This window comes from Gallus gallus, chromosome 8, assembly GCF_016699485.2.
Source record: "Gallus gallus isolate bGalGal1 chromosome 8, bGalGal1.mat.broiler.GRCg7b, whole genome shotgun sequence".
NCBI lineage: Eukaryota > Metazoa > Chordata > Aves > Galliformes > Phasianidae > Gallus > Gallus gallus.
Genome location: NC_052539.1, coordinates 3,274,724 through 3,298,490, shown reverse-complemented (window position 1 = coordinate 3,298,490; position 23,767 = coordinate 3,274,724). Strand labels below are relative to the sequence as shown.

Sequence of the window (23,767 nt, the reverse complement as noted above, 5' to 3'; positions counted from 1 at the left end):
CCTTCTGCAGCCCGTCATTGAACTGTAACCTTGTTGGGAATACAGCTGAAATCTTAAACCTCCTTAGGAGAATATAAATCCTGAGTGGCCTTGGACACACCAGTGAAAATAAATAATTTTCAAAGTTACTCAAGTTTTCATAATTTCCCTTTCAGCAGTAACAGTTGAAAACGTCATTTTTAATTTTTTTTTACAGCTGGCAGAAGTGATATTCTGTAATCCTGCTTCTTTAAACAGGCATCTTTGTCCCAGTCCATCTGAAATTGTTTAGAACAGCTTGTGAACAACTGATTCACAAAATCAGAGAGAATTAAGTGCCTTAGCAAGCTTTAATCCTTGAAAAATATCCTCTAAAGCACATTTGTTTGTCAATTTGCTTATTTCTGCCAGCTTCACATGTTGCTCTCATTATTCTTGGACTGCACCCAGCCACCAGTCAGGTGCAAGAAAGGCTCTTTCCATTTCTACAGAACGGTTTGGTGACTGATGCTGCCCTAATGTTTACTCTGCATTCTGAATGCATGGCTCACAAAAAGGGAGAAATTTAAATGTGATTACAATGAAATTCCTTAAAAGTCCTGCGATTCATGGGGAAAAATTATGGTGATGTTACTTTACAGCCTCCAACAAAAGGAGAATAAGCACAGTGTTCTTCTTCTGTAAATGGGTATGCAGCAAGAAACAGAACTCCTTCCTTACGCTTGTACAATCAATTTACATAGCATGCACTAACTCTACCTGAGCAAACATGTGCACACATATCCTTATCCACATTTTTTTTCTTGTTCATAAAATCAAGGGCTCTGGCTGGCATGATATCTCTAAGGGCATTATTAACTTTTTTTTTCTTTTGTATGCTTTTGATTGCTGTATTGCTTTGATCGTACATCTAAGGGCAAAAAATGTTTTCATTCATTGTTTTTTAATTCAAGAAATGGAAAGGAAGGACTGTAAACTTCTGGGTTTACTCTTTTTTTCTTTTTCTTTTTTTTTTTCTTCCATTACTTTGAAGGTACAGGATTCTCCTCTGCAGTATTATCAAGGTTAAGAAAAAAGTCAAAACAGGATTCCCATGCATTTATATTCATGTAGGTGTTCCAGTGTACTGCCATAGAAACTTCTGAAGTAGAATTAGAGCACAATCTTTGGTGCCATGGTTAAATAGAAGGAGGTAAACTATTTAAAAAGAACTAAACAAGTAAGGAAGTCAGTGATCAAAAGAGGAAAATGTACATAGCATTAATTCTGGGACTGACACCGTCAGATTGTTCATATAGTGTACGTATTCATTCATAGCTTTTTTTCAATTGCTCTCAAAAACCCAAGCAAAGAAAAGGAAGCTCTCTGAATAATTTAAAGCAGTTCCCTTTTCAGTCAACAGCTCTTTTGTTCTTGTACATATCTATAACCTCAGAGTAGTCATTTTAATATTTCTGTGGTTGTGATATAACCATTTCAATGTCTAAAACTGTGGGAGAGCAAAATGGAAAATAAGTATTTGTAACATTTTAAGAAAAAGAAAAAAGAAGGCAAAAATCCTCTAATCTTACTAAAGATTTACAAAGAATCGAGTGATGCAAAGACTTCCTTTGAAAGACATCCATTAGTTTGCTGGTCATTATGAACTAATAGGGGCATCTAATGAAGAATAAAAAGTGAATAGCTTTTATTTCAGAGTACCATGTTTATAAGGTTGTTTTTCTTCTTTCTTTGATTTACATCAAGCTTCTAAAATGCCCTCTTTCTGAGTGTTCACCCGATATGATTAGCATCATCATTTGTATTACAATAGTACCTCAGAAGTCAGAAGTGAAATCAGCCGCCTTTTGTACCAGACATTGTATAAGCAGAACTTGCCATAAGGGCTTACCAACTTAAAAAAAAAAAAAAAAAAAAGAAAAGAAAAAAGAAAAAAAAAAGAAAAAGAAAAAAAAAGGGCAATAAGGCAATTGTAAAGACAGGAGAAAGGAAGTATTGGTCTTCTGTAATAGAAACGGTGACAGAAAAACCTAAAAGCCCGAGAGACGCAGAAATTGCACCACCTTCTGAGACCCAACTCTGTTTTGACTGGAAGATTTGTTTCTCTGAAGAAACTTAATCACCCAATTTAGAACTTGCAGTAATTTCCTAAGAAATGTCCCTCATATTAGAACCAGACTGCCCTCCATCCTACAGTAATCTCTTCTGTAAATTCAGAACAAGCATGTGGTGCCAGGAAAGTGAGAGCGCATAAGCAGTATTAGTAAATGAAATCATGTTTTGTGATAGGTAGTCTAATAGCCAAAGAAAGGCTGTGCACATGTCCCATGGATTCTAATTCTGAGCACAAATACAGAAAGTGCAAGTAAACCTTCTGCAAAAAATGCTCTGTCCGTATAGTTTGTCTCGTTGATTCTGTATATGTTATATAAAGCAGCACTTAGCAGGTTCACAAATAGCAATTGAAGCACAAAGCATCCTGCCTTTCATTTTAATCCTTACTCCAGGAGCCAAGTCCAGTGAAGAGAAATGCAGAAACCTTCATGAACTGCAATTGGGCATAAATTAAATTATACTAGAAAATAAAAGAGGTAAAATGACGAAAATGAAAATGGTTGTGAATTCAGTCAAGCTCAGCTGAGACTTCAGAGCAGGCATGATGAATGAAAATCAAGGGAGATGGCAATAAGAAACTAAAGAATCTCTAGTAAAAGCAGCAGGTTATATCTGGGCTTACTCCAAAGAAGGGTCAGCAAGTAAATCACACAGTAACAAAGTACCACAGAATGTTGGTGGGAAGGTTCAGCCTCTACTGCCATATCACCAACATCCACCTCTGTCGTCATGGGCTAGTGTAATTAAATAGGAGGCATTGCTTTTGGAGCAGCCCTCATATCTTGATAGAATCATCATGTATCCTGATTTGAAATGGACCCGTGAGGATCATAGCGGAACTTATTCTTTGGGGTAAATGAAAGAAGATCTATTTTACTCTTCTGGAAGCTTACTAATGAGCTAAAGAACAGATGTATTCAAGAGACTGTCATCAACCCCCTGAGTAGCAATGATCTGTAACAGTTTGTTTTATATACTTGATGCTGATTAAAATAAGACAAATTAACAAATTTCATCTCTCTTGATGGAAAACAGATAACTGTCATTCAGTGGTTTTCTCAGTCATGGACTAATTCTCTGCTTTAAAAAAAAATTATTAATATTATTTTTAACTCCCAAACAGATTAATATTCAGCAGAGGGATAAATGCATCCCCCTCCTTAATTCTGCAGCAGGCAACCCTGCAGGCACCTCTGACCCTGATTGCCTTGATCAGCTTCACCTGTGCCCACACCTGCTGTCCATGACAGGGGCCTCTTTTAAGCTCAGGTGCACTTTCCCAAGCCTTGCTGTAAGTCTGCCTGCTCAGAATTTTTCTTTCTGCTATTTGTTGCTTAGGGCAGCTATACTTCTGACTTTTTACTATGCTTTTGCCTGAACGTTGTGGGACTGTGGCTGGTGCTTGTGGCTGCTGTGGAGCTGCTGTGCTGGCCAGAGCACCTACCTGCATCTGTTGGTGAGCTGAGCCTCTGCCCACACAGCCCTGTCACCAGAGACTTTCACCAGGTAAGGTGTTTATTTTCTATGAAAGCTTCAGGGTTATGTGTTTCTACAATGTACCTGTGTAGAGAAAAAGTAACTTATATGTAACTTCTTAACCTGGTAACATATTTTCTGGACAAAAAGAAAAAAAAAGAGTTGAAGCTTTTGTACTGTCATTGGTTTTTAAGAGTGATTTATTTTTTTAAGACTGGAACAAAGAGATGCTGCAGGCAGGGAGGGAAGAGGTGAACTTGCTTCAACAGCAGAGGTGTTTCCTTAGGAGAACATAGGGCTAGCCTGAACCTTCATCTGCAATGTGGGTTTCATAAAGTTAGAACATACTGACCGGCTCGTATATCCGTGACAGTACACTTTCAGACGTTTAATATTTCATTACTGAATGTTATAAAACAAGAAGCTCTTTACTTAAATGCTTATCCTACTAATTAATTGCAATTTGGAAACATATATATTTCTTTTTCACTTAAATGCTTACAAGATGGCTGATGGACCGTGGGCAACCATGGGTAGCATCAAAGAGACTGAATAGCGAGTCTTGTTTAAAATACACATATTTTTTTGTGAGGGAAGTAGAATATTTCATTTGCTGGAAGTAAAAGGTGTTAGTTTCTAGTATTCTTAGTAGTACAGTTTAAGTAGAGAAAATGGTGTGCTGATGTTCAGAAGGCTGACTTCTACTCCTTATTTTTGTACTGAGCTACCCAGCCTTTCAACCCTTTTAGGAAACTCTTTTGCATTAGACAATATGGATAGTCGTTCATATTAAGCTACAATAAGTGAGTCTTCTTTCTGCTGTAATGTGATCTGAATAACTGAATACAAAGAAAATAAGGCTGTTGTTATTTTGTTTCTTAAGCAGTCTTCTCTGAGGTATCTTATTTTTAGACAGTCTCACAGATAAAATGCGATGAATGAGAAATGGGAAATTATTGAGCTTAGAAGATGAGAAAACAGTTTGTAAAATGCTTAATAATCTTAGTATTGAATGTAGTATGTTTGATTGCCCAACTCGCCTCAAGGCTAATTATTTTATGTGCCAATGCTGGGTGAATATTTTAAGAGGGGAGTGGGGGGGGGGTGGGGGGAATGGAGACACTTAGTAAGAAATTACAGATGAAGAAGAAAAATATCTCAGGACGTTGTAGTGTATTTCTTAACATGAACAGGCTGTTGCAAACAGAAATACTCAAGTCTAGATAGCTTATCTTATAATCATCTCTTACAATATGCTGACACTCTTATGTTTCTCACTGCCATCTAAAGATGCTGTTAGCAAGTATAAAATCCCTCTTTTGCCATGTTAGCATCCTAGAGCTAATATTTGTAACATAACTTTAATTTTCCTCAAAGGTCAGCAAAATATCTGCTGATCCTCACAATTGCATTCATGTGCTGAAGAACTTCTTCCTACGTGACAGACTCTATGGGAATCCTGTGACAAAATCTCAAGGAAAAGTGTGTTGTGATGCTTTCAGTGAAAAGCACTTTTGGGAAAACAGGTTCTTCCTGTAAGGATGAGTTTATGGTTGTTGTGTACATTCTTAAAAGAAATATTTTAATTAATTTATAGAGAGGCAATTGATAAACTTTACCTATAACAACTGTTGCGAAGAAAGATTAATGAAACCTAATAGCTGAGGGAAAAATAAATGTTATTTTTTTCAGGCATAGTAATTTTGAATTAGCTTTCCACTGTGAGCTTGATTTTTGCTAAATGCAAATCCCTGTACATTGAGGAGAGTGGAAGCTATCTCATCCCTGCCACAGCATAGAAACATCCCTAGAGGCATATGCTGTAGCCAGCTTGAAGATAGTGAATCCACAATCTAGATGGCTTCTTCTTGACTTGTCCATGTAATAATATCCCAGTAGGCTCCTCTCCCTGGCTGCAAGAGAGGGAAGATGACCTTTCCTTTCTTTGTCTTTTTGAAGCTGAAAATGATTGATGCCCTTTAAGAAGAATCTAAGGCTATGCGGTTATATATCTTAATGTTTGGAAGTTGTGTTTTCATAGCAATCAAGCTTAAATTAACAGTGCTACAATTGATCCATTGTTCCATCCGTGTATAATCTTTGCTGGGACAATACTTACAAGTTCTCCAGATCATGGATCACACTTAAGCAACCACCAATTTGCCCCAAAGATGTGACTGCTGCTTACCTCAGCCTCAAAAATGTGTGATCTATGTTATTCTGTGGACCACAGCTTGGTAGCTTTCAGTTTAAGCATTGTTTCAGGTAGACAAGAACCACAAAAACATTTCAGTGTATGCATTGAAAACTGCTCAGGAAATTGTGACTTTCGCCACAAAATTTGAAACTCACATTTAGAAAAGAGACACACCTTCCCTCCTGTTCCTTTCCCCCAAAGTATCTTTCTTTGCAGTAAATGCATATATAATTGTAAAGGTGTTTTAAATATTTGAGTCACTTGACAAAACTCAAAATCAGGATCTCTGCTTAGAGTGTGTGAACACGCGGAGATGTTCTAGATGTAGCAGCTTGCACTGTTGCTATTTGAAATAACTGAAGGACATCTGCTCTAAGCATGTGAGGAGCAGTTGCCAATGAAGACTGACGTAAAAATGTGGTTGAGTATCCGAGCCTTTTCCTCACCTGTTGTTACCAGCCAGTCTGTCTTGTTTACAAGGGTGGTGGGTGTGCCCTCTTGGACTTTCCTTTTATGGCTTACATACCCATTTACATAGCCTGCATTATTTTGTTATAGATCAAGGGAATTTGTGATTTAATAAGATGGTAGATGCACAATTTCTGGATGACTACAGAATAAACTTCTGTTTATAATGTACTTCCCTATTCTCAGGGTGACTTTTTATTTTTTGCTTAGAAATCAAATTTTAAGGTTTCATTTCTCTCAGGTAGCATTTGTAATGCAGTCTGATTTCCTTTCTATGCACATGACAATGCATACTTCATGGAATATTATCTTGAAACTAGAGCCCTTTCTGCATTGAAGTGGATATTATGCTTTTTTTTTACTATGGATAAATATATATCAGAATGTATTTATCTCTTTTTAACTAGTATTTTTAAAAAAAGAATATTTATGTGAGTATTATAATGCTTTCAAACCTACATGCTAAAACATTAAGCAAAATAGAAACTTACAGAAGGAATCTGTACTTCAACCAGGCATCTAATATCACAAAACAGATCTGGTGTTTACTCACTGATAGATACATCTCTTTAACATACTTGTTGGAAACTTAAATTTTTCTTAAACATTTGAGCTGAAACACTTTTTTTCCCCACGCATTTGCCTTTGCTCTATAAGGCGTTGTAGTGAAAGGAAGAAATATATGCGATATAAAACTCATAAATACTTCTTTGTAGATTGAATTATGTCTGAGGTTCTTAGAGTGCAATAAGCAAAGGAAAAAGGAATGTGCCTCTTTTCACCCTCATATTTCTTTCCTTCTGTTATCTAACAACTCATATTCACCAGAGGTCCTCACTACAAATACATACTTAAGAAACCTGTCTGTTCCGGTATGCTAGTCAAGTAGTGGGAGTACGAGACAAATACCTGAATTGTGATGTTTGACTTCAGAAGAGCACATTTTTGGCTTATTTAGGTATCTGCTTGTTAGGATCCTATGGTAAACAGGGCTGGAGGGCTTAATGTGAGTGTCAAAGGTAGCTGAGTGATCTTCAAGGACAGATTCCTTGAAGCACAAGAATGGTCCATTGCAATGTGCAATAGGTCAACTGCTTGTGGCAGACAGCCAGTATTGATGAACAGGGCATTCCCAACACAGTTCAAATAAAAAGGCAGTATACAGAAGGAGAAAGCAGTGGTTACTTGGGAAGAACTTGGAATTAATGCCTTAGTGTGTGGAGAAGGTGCAAAGGTCAGAGCTCACTTAGTGGTCATACAAACTGGGAATGTGGAGATAAATAGCAATGTCATCTTTTATGTGTATTGGTGGCCAAGAAAAGTTTGAGACCCTCAATTTAGTGGAACAGGAGTCTTGGAGGGAAACAAAATCCATCTATATTTTTACTACTCTAAAAAAAAAATGTGGAATTCATTTTAGAGATGAAAAAGTATTTAATTTTGGCTGATTAATTAATCAGGACTGACTGTCACAAACATTCAAGTAGACTCAAGAACATACTAGTTGTCTCTTAGTTGGTTTGTTGCAGTGTTTACCCACATAGTTGAACTACCCATCGCATCTGAGAAATCAGTGTCAGTGAGATTTTAGCAGGATTGCTTTCGTGTGTGGATCTACTGCTCACAAGGGATGCTGTGCTGAATCATACTAAACATCTCCAGAATTCTGTTGCCTTTTCTTGAACGTTTAAACATACATGGAAATAAACTGGATTTGTATGGTTAAAATCACGCTTTCAAAAGAAAAATTTGTGTCAGGGAGTTGCATTGTCATTAATGAAATTCTAGTGCCAAACACCAATCCTACTAAAAATAACTCTTTGACCTTTTTTGAAAAGATGCAGCAATGTTGTGGGAAAGTACTAAAAATTCTTCTATATGTTACAATACTAAAATTATGATGTCACCCAGAATGTAAAATTTTCAATTGCTTTATGGAACTAAACCCCAACAGTTCATCAGCATCTTAGCAGCAAGCATCCGTTGTGAGTTATGTAATTTTGGTTAATGAATACATAACAAATCAAGATGTTTCTTCCAGCTTCGTCTTTAGGGAATCTCACAGAAGAATGAAGACTTCTACCTTTGCATATTTTCAGATTTTATTACGTTCCTTTGGGTCACACAAGAAACTGCTGTGTCAAATGTTTTAAGAAATGCATTGGAAATTAATGCAGTAGGATGACCTGAGTAAAAATTAAATATAGCTTTCAAGAGCTCCATTCAACACTGAATGAAGTAGTAAATTAATTTTCTATGCTCATTTGGTGTCATAAATAAAGGTGCTTGGATTATTAATTAGAGTTGGGTGAGCAGGTTTGTTCAACTTGTCCCTTAGAAAAAGGTAGCTTGTTTTTTGATCGAATGGGCTTATAGAAGCAGCATTTAGTTTCACTGATGCAGCCTTGTTCTAGCAGAGTTAGTGCTCAGCTTCTGGACTTCTGCGGATGGCTGTTGATAGAAGTGTCCGCCTGTGGTGTGTTTTGCAGCATACAGTTTTAAGTGTTCAAATATCTCTTAGATGCAGCAAAAATGCTGGAGGTTTTGTGAACTGTTTCACGTCTTGAAAACATGGCTATTAGAAAGTGGGTCTACAGCCTGGTGTGAGTGGGTGGATCCTATGTTTCCAGTTTAACACCTTTTTCCAGTTTGGTAATGCTGTGGAACTAGATAAAGCAAACTGGAGTGTAACCAGTTGCAAGCTTTACCTGATACAGCAGTCTCTCTGGCTCCCTGCTGTAGTTTAGATCAGTCAGGCTTCAGGCTTGGCTGTTCTAGGCTGAGAAGACTGAATTGTGACAGGTTCCCTTTCCTATCTGCTCAAGTCATGTATTATGGGTACAGGCTCACTTTTGTGGAGATTCTGATCCTGAAATAATTCTTCCAGGTTAGCGTGAAATTCAAGGTTATATTCAAATGTGCATTTATGGAGCATAAGGTTAGGCATCATGTTTTTGGGCCATGAACAATTCAAAATACTCTGTGAAATTAGTAAGAATGGGAAATATAATAGATGAGTGATGTGGTTTTGCATACAATTGGGTTAACACTGTCTTTATCATGTTATGCTTAAGATTTTAAAATATTGTAGACCAGACAGACTATAACTTAAATGTGTTAAGAGAAACAATGTTGCCCTACTGGAAGACAATAAAATCCACTTCTATGGCTTGTGACAAAAGTTTGAAAATTCAAAACATTCTCCAACAAAAAGCACTGAGCAGATAAGAGCTTAAAGTTTAGCAAATACTAAGAAAAAACTTCCTCTTGAATTCCATCCAGTTTTCATTTCTCTAAGCTTTTGCAGTAATTTCCTATAATCAGGCCAGTGACTTCAGTGTCTCCGTGATTTCTAACAAATTATGAAGATAAAAAGTCATTATGTTATGCAGTAAAGAGTTTTTTTTTTTCCCAGCCCTTTCAGTGATTCCATATCCTAGTGACATAGCGTCAGTCTGGCATGTTTAAATGCTGCATGGAGAAGGATATTTATGTGAAGACTATAAGGTAGCTATAGATAGCTTGCAGAAAACTGGGAGACTTTAAATCTGTTCAAACACTTCTCAGTACTCCTTTTTTAGGTCTATGCCTTTCAGCTATGAATGTCTTATGTGTTTTGGGATCTTCACATATAAGTTCCAAACCATCAATGCAGGAAGCAACAGTTTGATAGGCTAAGTATGTTGAATCTCATTCACTACTACAGTCATCTCATGGGATGGTACTGAGGAGAGAGAAGAAAGGACTAACTCTCTCAGATTTAAGAGTAAGAGCAGCCTTTCTTAGCATGACTACAGTTTTACAACCTTCTCTTTTCTGTGGTACACATCAGTCATGTGGTATGGTGCACTAAACAGATGATTGCAGAGTGATGGTCAGGAACTTGGTGGTAGGGCATGTGTTAAGAATATTAATCTTGTTTCTGAAATCTAGAAAGATTATGTAGTGACAGCTGGGAAGTCTAAATGAATACATCTATTCTTGTTACCAATATGTGCAAATACTAGAGAAGAGGCTTGTCTTGAAAACAGACAGTGTTGTAGTATGAAATTTCCTGCAAATAAGCTGATATTTAACATCTCTTTGTCATGTCTGTCATACCATTATGTGATTTGTTTGTTTGTTTGGCGAGTATAAGTAACAGTAACCTTGGTTCAGCAACATTTTCTGGTCAATAATAAACAACTAAAGTTTTTCTGCAGATAGAACAGTACATGGAAGAAGTGGTCCATGACTTTTATTAAAACCCACACTCATTTCCAGTTAATGCTTTATGCTTTCTGATTTCTGTGTTTAAAAAATAATGCTAAATACAGGATGGCGCAGTGGAAGTATATAACAGTGCTATGAATTCATACCATATTGTATATCAGCTAAAGATTTTTCAAAGTTTGTTCTGTGGATATTGTAAAGAAGGAACAATCAAGAACTGAATATTTCAAGCAGGTTTAGTTATGAACCACTTGGTGATAGGATGTTAATGTGCATCCTTACTTCTGGTGTTTCATAATATTGCTATAAGGCGAACAGAAGGAACATTTCCAGTATATGGGCTTAAAATATATTTTCTTTATGATGTAGTCAGTGGCACCAGATGATATTTTTTTCTACTTCAACTTAGAATGCTTTGCTGAGATGAAAAAGTTAAATCTTTTGTTGTTAGTGCTTTCTGTGTTAACATTCAGCTCACAGAACCATATGTTCTTAGCTGAGAATCCTCAGCTCTCGTGTTATCTTTACTGTTGGTCTAATTTTTATTGACACTGAATATTGAGCATTCCTACCTGTCAGCCTTTTCTAGACTTAGTTTCTTTTGTGGTCTGCTAGTTTCCATACCCACTATTGATCTTTTTAGCAGATGTTTTGCGAATGTATCTTTTTTTTTTGTTGTTCCTTTAGTTCCACAAACTACATATATCAACTTGCATCTTAAATCTTCCTTACCTACAATTTATACACTGGAAACCATTCAAGCTGTTCTGAACGTCTTTCCCTGTTACTAGGTAGACGTTAGCAGAAAATTGCACTTTATGCTTCCAATTTCATTGCTAATTACTGTTAAAAGAAGCTAGGAAGATAGAAGGCTTTGGGAATTTGCTTTTATTGCTTTCATTTCATTTTAATGCGGTTTGATCCATGTTATTTTGTTGGTTCAGAATCCATTTATGTCACTACACTTCTTAGAGATTCACTGGTTACTATGGTGCTCCAAGGTTAATTGAGTAATCATTAGATACTGGTGTATTGTCTGGTAAAAATGAATTAAAATTGATTGGGAGCCTAAACAAAACACGCATTGTTTTTATCATATGAAAGGATGTAGTTTGGTCCTCTAATATGGACACCTATCCAGTGACCATCTGGCCAGCTTTTAACTCACCATACAGCAGTATTTCTTCTCCTTTTGAAAAATAAGCCACAGATTGGTCCTAAGTAGAACTTATGTGTATATATATTTGGAACCCTTAATCTATAGACAGAGCAACCTTATATTCATAGCTGTGTGATCTCCATGTGTGGTATCTCAGTCCTAGTTCTCCTGACAGTGTTTTTACGTGATCTCTGAAGGTATTAGTTTTCACTAGAAACAGAGCAGAATCTCAATTACTGTAAAGTGGGTGGTAATATTTGCTTTCCCTTCTATGGTGATTTTTTTTTTACATATTAATATGCACTGAAAACCACAGTAAGTAAACATTTGAAGCTTCATCAGGAGTGGAAGATCTTTATCATATGTGAGCATACAACTACAAATTGTAAAATTATGAAGGCCTGGGCTGCTAAATATTTCTGTTTATGGCCAAAACTGATAATACTTTCTCACCTCCAATTAAAAACTAATGAGGCCATTAATCTAACGTTGAAATAAAATTAATGCAAGTCATCCCAGGTAATTGAATAATAGTTATTCCTAGGGTAATCTTAAAAAGTATGAGAAGTCTTGAAATGTGCAGATAGAAGTTGTGACATATACCACCTGTCAATTCTAACCATGAAAGAAATGCAGAAAGCTTATTGCTTGGACACGTAATACTTCACACAAGTGTGGTGGTGTTGGCTCCATCTGTCCCATTTTCCCTGTCAATTTTAACAGTCAAAAATTTAAGACAGTCATATTTATTCTCTTGGCCACTAATGTGCCTATTGCAGCTGATTGAGTGGTTAATAGACTTCCATCCATCATAGTTAGCTAGACAAAAGGTACTTTGGCAACTTTATATGCAGCAAACATGGAAAGAAGCCTTCTTCCACTAAAAGAGAAAGTGTTCCAAACTGTGAGGCAGAAAATAAAAGCATTTCCTAGCTCCAACACTAAGATGCTTTATTTCTGACAATACATATGTACCATTGTCTTCATTTTGTATCTTCTCTATGGACACACATACACAAACGTATGCATCTACACATTAGAATATAGAATGTATATTCTATATAGATATTTTATATAGGTGTACAGAATATACATATAATGTCAGGTAATACTGTTTCAGGGCTTTTTTTCCCCTCCTTTAAATAATAAAAAAAGGTTTATAATCCCCTGGATTAGGCAGATGTTGAATGGGTATTCAGGCTAATCCAAATGTAAGGATATTTCATGCAACAAGTTTACTGCTGTTTATTGCTTTGAGAAAAGATGTAAAATTATAAACAACTCTTGATTAGCCAGCTATGGCTATATGAAAAATTATCAAGGATGTAGAATGGCAGCTTTAAATTGGAATTATAGAAATGATGCAAATCCTTCTGTAGTACGTGAGTTGCTGATTTAAAGGTGGAAGACAACTTGATTTACTTCTGCATGTGGGCTAGGAGTAGCAGTAAGATTATTTTGACTAGTAACTGGGAAAAGAACATGACATATCACCTACTAAAATATTTTGCTTTTATCTCTTGGAACTTTTTTAGCTGCACAACTCTGGAAGTTTCTTTTGAATATTTGTTGTTTTGTGTATGCCATATCTGCCTGTTCTATGCCACTGCACTTCATCTGCATAGCATCCTCATTTATCTTTTTCTTGTTCGCATCCTCAACCAGAGCTCTCAATCTATTCTGACAAAATGCGGACGTAGGAATTACAAGAAATGACCCCCGCTAGACAAGTTTATCTCTGCCTTTTCTGAGTCAGGAGGAAGATTTTTGTTTTGATTCACCTGCTAGACCTTCTGTCTATAAGTTGATTTATTTGTAACAGGGAAACTCAAGTTAGCCAAACCCAAATATTTGATCCTTATGTTTTTACTAGGAAAAGAAGAAAGGTATTTTTCCATTCTCCTAAAATGAAGTGCTACTTCATTTTAGAGCTTCAAAATTTTTATTCTGATTTTTATGCTTTAGTAAGCTGTAATTTCATTATGCAAAACAATTCGCAGGACTTTGAATGAGAGGAAGGGCTCAAAACAGAACATTTGGATGTGAAACACTTAAAAGCTGGGATAACAGATAAAATGACTTGAAATTGTACGTTGCTAGTGACAAAAGCTGGGAAATCAAGGCCCATTGGATCAGAAACAGTGCAGTTAGCTAATCAGACAATCATTCTTCCTCTCAGCTCATTATAATTCCAAAAGGGTAATTGATATGTTAGCAAAGGCATCGGGGAAAATAATCATTTACCTGAAGTCTGTCTTGTTTGCTCTGTTAGTCATTTGTATCCTAAATTGCTGTTGCACCACCTGAACTAACTGAATGGATACACAGACAAGGGGCTTAACAGCAGAGGTTCAGGCTAGATAAAACGAAAAACTTTTTTCATAAGGATAGTGAGGTAGCTGAACAGATTGCCAAGATAGGTTGCATGGTGTCCCGCCTTGGAGATCTTCCAAACCCAACCAGATAATTCCCTAAAAACACAGTCTGACTCTGCTTTGTGCAAGTTGGACTCCCAGCCTTCTGAGCCTCTTTCCAACCTGAGTTATCCTATGACATAACCAAAGGATGTCAGCGCTCCTTTCTCAAATGTAGGCCTGGATTAGCATTGACCATGGTTACTCATTGTATATCAGTTCTGCAATTCTGCACAGGTTTGGAGTTGACGTTGCATTAGAATAATGGTCTTTCTGGCTAATGACAATCAATTCAGGCAGATGAGCGTGAGTCTGTTTTCTTATTTTGTTGTTTACCTAGTGACGTGCCTTTGAAGGCTGAAGATAAAATAGGTGAAAACAATGGCACAGAGATAATACAGAAACAGATTCTTAAGGACTGAGGTGGTGAGTGCTTATAGCTAAGAGCAGCACTTACTGCTGGGAGTAGGTTCAATTGATTTTCTGTGGAATAGAAATCAATGTGACTACTCCCAGCAGTAAGCGCTATAGGACAGACTCTCAGCCAGTTAAAACTGAAGGCACCAGCTGAGAATTTTATCCAAATTTCAACAATGAGTGTTTGTACCATTTGGTCTTGAATCTTCATTATTTGAAAGACTGTTATTTTTTTTTCCCCTTTGGTAAATCATATCGGTTTTTTATCTGCATTTTTGTCCCATCAGTACCCTGGGTTTGCCAAGGCAAGCTGCAGTGCTAATCATTGCAATGTCCTAAGCAGTGGGGGGTTCATTAAAAACTGTTAATATCTTAGCAGATGCTTCTGAGCATGCAGAGATGATGTTCAAATTGCTTGTAAGCGTTTGTTTTGATAGGTTTCAGGAAAGAAAAGATTAAAAAGTCTGTTTTTTTTTTCTTCGAGGAAATAAATAGTATTTCACAACAGATTTCCAAACAAATTAACCTTTGGGCTGAGACCAAGCATGGAAATAGGCAGCCCCAGAGGGGGATTTCTGAGAAAGTAATGAGCTCTTATAAATATTGTGTATGCCGAGATACTAAATAGCAATTGCTTAACCAGTGCACAAAAGGAGATAAAATAACACTGGAAATCTTTTCTTGTGTCTACTCACAGGACAGTAATTTTTACAGGAGGCAGTGGATATGTTGCCATATTCAAGACTATATTGTCATGGCTTTGATTTTTTAGGTGTTTTAACAGAGACACACTTGCAGCTATGGCAATGTGCAAAAGTTCTAGTGCTTGCAATTTCTCTAAAATTCAGGCATTGAGACCTTCCAGAATTGAAGAATGCTTGCTATCTTTTTGGCTTCAGTTAATGATATAGCGCTGTATCTGATACTCAGTATAAGAGGTCTGCACTTCTGCAGCAGCAAGACCTAGATTGATCCACCCCCACTCCAGTATGCGTGAGATCCTGCAGGGGCTGTCACAGGTTCATAATATCTGAACTGAAAATATGGTGACACTCTAAATGCGCTTTTGCAGATTTAATTTCATCACTTTCATGCAAGAATGGTTGAAAATGCAGACTGGAGCTTTGCAATTGCATCTAGTATTAAAAAAAAAACAAACTAGTTTGTACTGAAGCATGAGATTATTGATCATAGAGCTAAAGGTTAATCCAGTAGTAATGACATGCTTGAATTAATGACATAATCAAGAATCCTGCTTCCTAAATTAAGGACGTTCCATATCTTTCCCACAAGAAATTACTATGAAGATGCACAGGAGACCAGTGGCAGGATTCATATTGCCTTCTGATATTGTTACATTGGACTAATGGACAATTACTGTGCAACTGCAAACCACGTAGTGTATCAGTGTCACATTTCAACTAACAGATGGTGTCTTGAAAGTCCCACACATAAAGCATTCAGATGTAGCATCAATGACACATTCTCACACTTGAGGACAAATGACAGTATTTAATTTGGACAGCAATCTGAGATCGTTTAAAAATAATTGAAGTCAAACATAGAAAATTTATTTATAATTTTTGTACAGCTTAGGTTCAACTTAAGTATGATTACAGAGTATGTTCTGAAATTACTGGTTTCTGGGTCAAAATCCAAACTGAGAAAAATAATCAAAACTAAAGAGACTGAAGTCTTATACAATTAAAAGTTTATCCTGTTTTTCTTTTACGCGTGTGCGAATACAGACATTTTTTTGCTAGTAAGTGGAAGACGGGAGATAAAAAATAGGTCAGTTGTAGGAATTGGAAGCTGTCATCTGCTACTGAAGTCAGCTTTTCAAAGTCTTTGGGTTTTAAGCACAGGCTTGCAAATTGCTGTGTGGAAGGATACATTAAAACTTGGAAGTGGAAAGATTTTTCCTGGTTATTGACCATAAATAGCTGTGATGTTGCTATTGTTTACCTTGTTTCATTCAAAGATGACGAATGACAGAAATGAAGGATGACGGGTCCTGCCATTGAATGTGATCAATTATTACCTGCAATGGAGCTGAAGTATCAGTTTTACTTTTTAAGCCAAGCAACTAATTTTTCTGCTTTTGCTGTCAGTTATCTGTCACATACTCTTCACAGCTTCTGTTCCAGCCCAAGGATAATAGGGCCCAAGGAAAGAACAGTAAGCCCCGATTCTCCTTGATAAGTAAACAAACCTGTGAAAAACAGATCAACAGGAGTAAGAGAGAACAAGCACATTGCCAGAAGACACGTTTTGCCCTTTGTGTGAGAGCCCCCTTAAGCACATTTCCTTTTTGGGGAGGCTTTCGTAGCTAGGACCCAGGGCAAGGCCATGCAGATGATGGCAGGAGGGAGGGCTGCTTTGCTCACCTTGCCTGGGGTTGCGAGTACCAGATCCTGGCTGGTGAGGCTGCCGCCCTGCCTGCTGTGTTATCTGACCTCTGCTGTGCCCAACAGTAAACACTTTGATGGATTTGTGACACTCTGCAAGAAGTGTTTTCTTCTAAAATCTACTATGTGTGTCACTATGACAGTAATGCCTCCTATTTATGTCCATGGAAACCACGACAGATACAAAAAGGAGAATAACACTGTGTAGTAGAGAAATTTCCCAGCAACAAATGACTATTTATATATAGATAGACACAGATATGTGTGTGTCTATATATTTTTCAGTTGTTTTACGTGGTGTTAACTTTTTTCAAAGGACTATGCAGTTGGGACAAGGTTATATTCTTATTTCTCAGCTAAATTCAAATGTTTGGCAAAGCAGTTGCTTCGATATTTTTGAGGAGTGTAACAAAAGAAAGATTGACAGACTTTCCTAAAGCTCATACTAGCATAATGTTCTTGCCTGGAAATCAGCATGATCAGTGCCCAACAACATGAAGTCTTAATGCTTTTTTGAGAAAGATCAAATCAGCTGATGTTTTAAATGCAAGATCAAGTGTTACTCTCAGTAAACTAAGATTAGAAGCAAAGAAAAACCTCTACAAACTTTGTTTTATATACTCCTTTCAGAAACAGTGCGTATTCTTTTTATACATTCCACACATTGTAGAGGATGTAAAAAAAAAAAAATCCTTACATCTTCATTTGAAGATCTAAAGCTGAATGAACTACTGCTCATTTTGTATATTTTGTATATAATGAATATCATTTCATTATATTTTGTAATAACGAATATAAAATAGTAAAGCCAACAGGCTGCAGAATAACTGTTATGCACAATCAGATATGATTGAGATGAACAAAAATCACACAAACGTTTCCAATTAGATATCTGTTTTTGTTGTGAAAGCAGTTGCGTAACTTAGAAAAATCAGGTGTGGGCTTTAAAAAACAGTAGGAATATTGTGTGGGCTTCCTCCAGAAGGCTTCTGTTTATCCACATGCCCTGTACACATTGCAGTGATAATCCTCTTAGGTTCTTGTTGACTGCTCTACTATATCACTTTTGAATTAAATTAAATTGAGGATTCTTTTTTGTCACAGAATAATAATCTATTCCCCTTGTTTGTCTACTGTGTACTTGTACAGCTGACAGCATTCTCAAGCTGTGCCAAGTTTGATTTTTCACCTCCTTCATTTGTTTATTACGTATTTAGTAAGACACGTTTTGAGACACATAAGCATGGTTTTAATCCTGCTTTTTATCTTAATGTTTGCTACGCTGCATTTTTCAAACTCAATACCCGATTTGCTCTTAAAAACCAGAATTTACATTTTCTAGAATGGTAAGACTTGGTGTTGTAGCTTGGGGCACTTGATATAGCTTCTGTTACTTTTAAATTTTATGATTAACTCTGTGTTTGATGTGAGAATTGAGTCTAGGTTTATACACTCAGTGTACTTAGTGCTTTGCACCTCAATGCTGGAATGAAATGAAACCCAAGTGACTACTAATCCATTTCCCATCATTATGTTTGTTGAGCTCACCCTGAAAGGCTGTTTTTGGAATAGATGAAATTTGGTAAACCCTATTTCTAAGTTTCTGTTAACCATTTCTTTCATATTCGTAGGACCTTTATTTTTAAATTCTAATAACTATTTCTTAAGCCATTTCAGACAGGGAAAAAGCGTGTACCTGTTCTTTCTGGAGGCAAACTGCCCAATGTTAGCTTCTGATGATATAATCTATGTTGCTAATTTTCCTTTAATGCTTTTATTGCATTGCTTTTGGCTTGTTGAGTTCTGACCTAGAAGCATGCCAAAGAACCCAGATGCTTCATACCAGGATAAAAGGAATCCTATTTGTACTGTTCTCTAGCAGATCTTCTCCAGCATTTGAATGAAGAATTTAATGAATAATTATTTCCTGTGTCCTTCAGGAACCCACGTTCTCCTGGCACAGAGAATGAACTAAGGCACCTGAAAATAGCTAATGAATATTTGCTGATGGACTATTCTAAAAATTTTCATATTTTTCAGCACATTCTCAGTGAAAATATTCCTTACTAATGGATCTTCCCATGATAATGAAGTAAATTAAAATTGTATTTAGAAAGCATGTTTTCCAATTTCAACAAGTCTAGGTCCTAGATGATAGTGTTAAGTATCATCATGATATTTAGCTACTGTCTTTATAAAAAAACGTCTTCTGAAAAGGGAACTTTTTTTAAAATAAAATTCATTTGCTTGTTACAACCGGTGCTTCCTCCACAGCAGTACCTAGTCTGGGCCAATTCCTACCTGTGGATTGACTAGGATATAAATCTGTCCAGGTAGTATTAGTATGAGAAATTAAAATAAAGAAATTCAAAAAAAAAAAAAGGAAAAAAATTGTTTGGCCCAAAATTAGTTATGAAGCTATAGCAGGGATTCTTAAAGTTGAGTGAGTAATTCATGAGGCAGGAGCACAAAGTGCTTGTCCTTGCACATCCTGGTTTTGGTAAAGAAAAACAACCTAAGGAAAAGGGTCTTGATGTAGGATTTGATTTCAGACAACAAATCTGTGTAAGAATCCAGAGTCGTCTTCTGTGGGCTGAAACAGGCTGTCTGAAAATTAAAAAAAATAGTATTTTTTACATATTTCTAAACTACTTCATTTGATACTTCTAGCTTAGAGTAACATCAGTGTATTGTTTTAATGAACATTTTGTATTGAAAATGAGTTCAGCATTCTGAAACCCACTTATTATTCCTTTTCTAAGAGAACGGGTGTATGTGCGTTAGGTAGAAATCGACCCTTAATAGATCCCATACCCTATATAGGATCTAAAAATACCACAGAGGCAATGATGTTTTTTGCCATTAGGATCTCTGATAAGATTAGAGTATCAATTTGAGAATCAAGTTTCAGTAGCAGGTGTTCAATCACTTTTTTTGGCATGTAGTGGAATGTGAACAAGAGCCTGCAAGCATCAGGGTAACCAGAGTACTAACATATGTATGGACAGATCGCTTTTAATTCTGAAAGCAACAACAAGGCTTTGGTTGGGAGCAATCTGTAATTTAAACACATACTTTACTCTTTTTTGACATCTGCCATGTTATATGAAAACAAATTTGATAGAATGTCCTGTGACAAGATTATATATTGTTTTCCTTCCCTGGAGAATTCCCATGTTTTTGTTTGTCTCCTGGCAGAGAGGATTCTCCTTCTGATCTCCTTCAGAATAAAGATGGGGATGGTATCTATCCTGTGAGCAACGTAAGAGGGTTAAAACTGTAGTGTTATTATAGAAAAAAAAAAAGTATGATAACGTTAATTAAACATACCTAAATATATTTGTAGCTTTGTGTAGAGAACTGAAATGTATACAATTATTCTTATTTAGTCTGCCATAGTCAAAATGTTTTTCTCTTATCGTGTACAGCAGCTTTCCTGATTAGAGGCCTAAAAAAGCACTGACTTTTTTTTCGTATAAAGCCAAACCTTCTGGTGCTAATCTTAGTTCTTTCTCAAACAGTTGGCACATTGTTGCTCTATCACTTATTTCTTTCAGTAATTCTTCAATTGCTTTCAAACCTGGTAGAGATATTTTGAAATTCTGAAGGATTCTTAAGAATCTCTTATGAATCAGTTTTTCTTTGACATTCATCTATATTTTAATGGACAGTTTATTTGCAGTAATAATAAATAGATAGGGAAGTTTTTAATGTTTTATTACTTTTAGAAATTGGATAACTCTTATGCATCCTCCCTCTTTGAATTAGAATTCAGCATTATTTAGCAAAAGTCGTCAGACGAAATGCAATGTGTGCTCTGTGTGGTTCTAACTTAGAGATTGTTTAAACTAGAAGAATAGCCTTTATAACAGCACTCCATTCCAAAAGACAGATTTTTGAGGTGACTTTGAAGGAAACTCTAGGGATTGAAATGGGTATTTTCTGCTCTGCGTGTGGGATAAATAGTAACCTAATAGATGTCAATAACAAATTTGCAATTAATATTCTAGTACAGTGATTGTTCTTTAATTGATGAATACTGATTTTAAGCCTCAAGGTGCACTTTGAAGTCACAGCCTATTGACTAGTAGAGAGAATACAACCAGCTGTCTCTGAATTTTTTTCATGTTTTGATCTTATTTCTAAGAATATAGTCATGAAGTAACATATATATTTAAAACATTTTTAATCAAATAGCCTTCATGTTCACACATAGTAGCAGAGTCCAAAAGCAACATTTGTACTTGAAGTTCCATTGTGCCAGATTTTCAGAAAATATTTATGACCCATAATTTATCTTAGAGTGCATAATTCATAAACTAGTGGGTAGCTGTGAAAATATCCACAGACTCTAATAAAGAAGGCCTACCCTGGTGATAGGATAGATGCTGAAATTTACATAAATTCATGAAGATGTTTCAGATGTGAGCATTACTGATGTGTAAAGAAAGCTTTTTTAATCTTAAGAAATAGATGATAATTTTCTCTTCTACATCACTCCCAGTTTTATGAAAACTTTTCCTTTTCTGAAAGGAATAAGGTTACTAAAAATCCACAGGGTTGTTAATTCCACACCTTGCTTTCAATGACACCACTGTCATGCAAAGAAAATAAACTCAGCTCATAGAGGGTTTGGAGCTATTGTATCAATAACAAAAGTAAGGAAGAATAGACTTATTTTTTTAAAACATTTTTTACTCTTACATTTTTAATTAGATTTTAATTTAGATAAATAAAGGTCAAGAAAAAACATGGCAGATCAGAAGTCAAATTTCCCCAGGAGAGAACCTCCTCGCTGCTATGGGTGAAAGAAATGGCTGCCATCTCAGCTCATAGAGAAAGTCATCAGAAACATAACTGCAAAAAAACAGAAAACACAACAGTATAACGGAACTCATTTAACCTAATAGTGAAAGATGATCAGAGTTTCTTGACATCTGAAAAAATACTGAAACCATTAATAGAATTCTCATGTAGTCTTAAAATTTTAAGTAAAACATCTTAAATATTTGTGAGGGTTTCTGTAAAGTTTACTGACTATGCGTATTGGTTAAACCAAGTTTTCATTCTGATAGCTAAACTTTATGGTCTACGTTAATTGGATTAAGTTGCCAAGCAATTAAAATGAGCCTCCAATAGCCTCTAGGCTGCCTGCTGACTGCTGTACATCCCCTTAAGTACCTGTTCCAAAATTAGAAAATGCTGTTTCTGAAGGAATTCATTAACTTAGCAGGAAACAAGAGAAAAGTCAATTTTAAAACAAGATTTCCCTCTCATTTTACCTGAAGCATGGACTGTGGGATATGGAGTACTATCAGGGTTAAATTTTGAGAACAACTTGGGGCAAATTGAAATTTAGTACTGTTCCTAGTCTAATTTAAGACTGTTTTCAGACAACTTGTACTCACATGTGGGACTAGTTTTCCCTAATCATCTAGTTCACATTCAATGAACTGGAAGTCTTGTTTGGTGCTGAATTGTAAATACTTGACAATCTGGGAAAAATAATGAATACCTTTTGTGTTCTGGCTTTATTTAAAAATGACAAACTAAGTCTCAATTTAGGATCCAAATTTTGTAAGCGCTTCTCTTCAGTATATGAGAGTTGTCCCTTGTTTTATAGCGCCATTTCTCCTAATGTTTATCCACCTGTTAAGCAGCTTTTCTTTTTTAGCTTTTACTTTGCTGTATTAAACAAGTAAAGCCCTCATTCTTTTAAGATTCTTCCTGTTTGTCCCACGTTCCAGTCTGAATTGATACTCTTTGGCAGTGGTAATCAGAAAGATGTGTGAATGCTCAAATGAGATGTCATCTGAGAGTTTTAAAAAGGGTATTTTGTCTGTATCTTTGTATTCATTGCCTGAAAGAAATGATAGAGACTGTACTTATTTTTTGGCATTGTCATCTTGTCAGAGAAAGCATGTCTTTGCCTTCCTCAGCATTTCCTACTAAGCTTGCTAGCTTCCTGTAGGCGTTTTGGTTACCCCAAGAGTATGACCTTGTGCTTTGAAATGATTTAACTCCATTTCTAATATTGCTTTTCTCAGTCATCCAAGTGAAAATATCATGGTTTGTCTCTTCCTTAAACCCTCCTATGTCTCAGTTAGCAAATCCTATAAGCAAATGTTTTGTTACCTTCATCGCTGAAAATATTTAATAAATGATTGTTGAGTAACTTGCTTAGAAATGTCCCCCTGTCTGTTCTGATGTTATGACCCTTCAGAAACTTGATCTCTTCTTCAGAATATGTTTTAGGCTGGTTTACAAGACCTAAGTAAACTTGAACTATAGTATTTATTCTGTTCTGACAGCCAGGCAGAAGTCTAGTCAGTCAAACTGAAATGTCATCTGTCTTTGGTAACTGATTTTTGGTTTTTCGTTTGTTTCAGCTCTATCTAATTAACCTCTTTTTTTCTCTTTTTATTACTGTTTATGATCTAGCTAGACCTGAAGATTAACTACATCACCCATTCTTAAAATGGCACTTTTCCTGTTTTCTACCAATATGGTAGCAGTGTTGACTGGGCAATTTTGTTAGTTTGAGATTGTTCCTAAAGTGAGATGAAATATGCTGAATTATTTTGTATTTTTTAACTTATTTTCTCTTTATTCTTAACCTCTCTATTCTCTTGAAAACTGAGACCTAAATCACTTGGTTTTAGGCTAAACCTAGATTATTTTTTCTAATAAAATCTGACTCATCTAGAATTTTTTGCAGTTCTCAGTTTGTTATCTGACCTTAAGACGCACTTCTCTGTTGCTGATTAATACTTTTCTGGCATTCATGTTAAGATTTTAAATTCTCATTTACACTATTTATTTTTATTTATTTAGATCTCTTTCCTGTTTGCTTGCTGTTTCCAGCTTTTAAAGAATCCTTTCCTAAACTAATAGAGTTGATAGAATACTTTTTCTATAATAT

At 35.9% G+C, this 23,767-nt stretch overlaps 1 long non-coding RNA gene across 1 annotated transcript in view; it reads left to right on the top strand.

Moving 5' to 3' along the window:
• Positions 1-3,382: 3,382 nt before the first annotated feature.
• LOC101750820 overlaps positions 3,383-23,767 on the top strand; it is a 571,434-nt gene continuing 551,049 nt past the window's right edge. The window contains exon 1 of the long non-coding RNA XR_006940028.1: positions 3,383-3,600. This is a non-coding gene — a long non-coding RNA (uncharacterized LOC101750820). The remainder of the gene's footprint in view (positions 3,601-23,767) is intronic.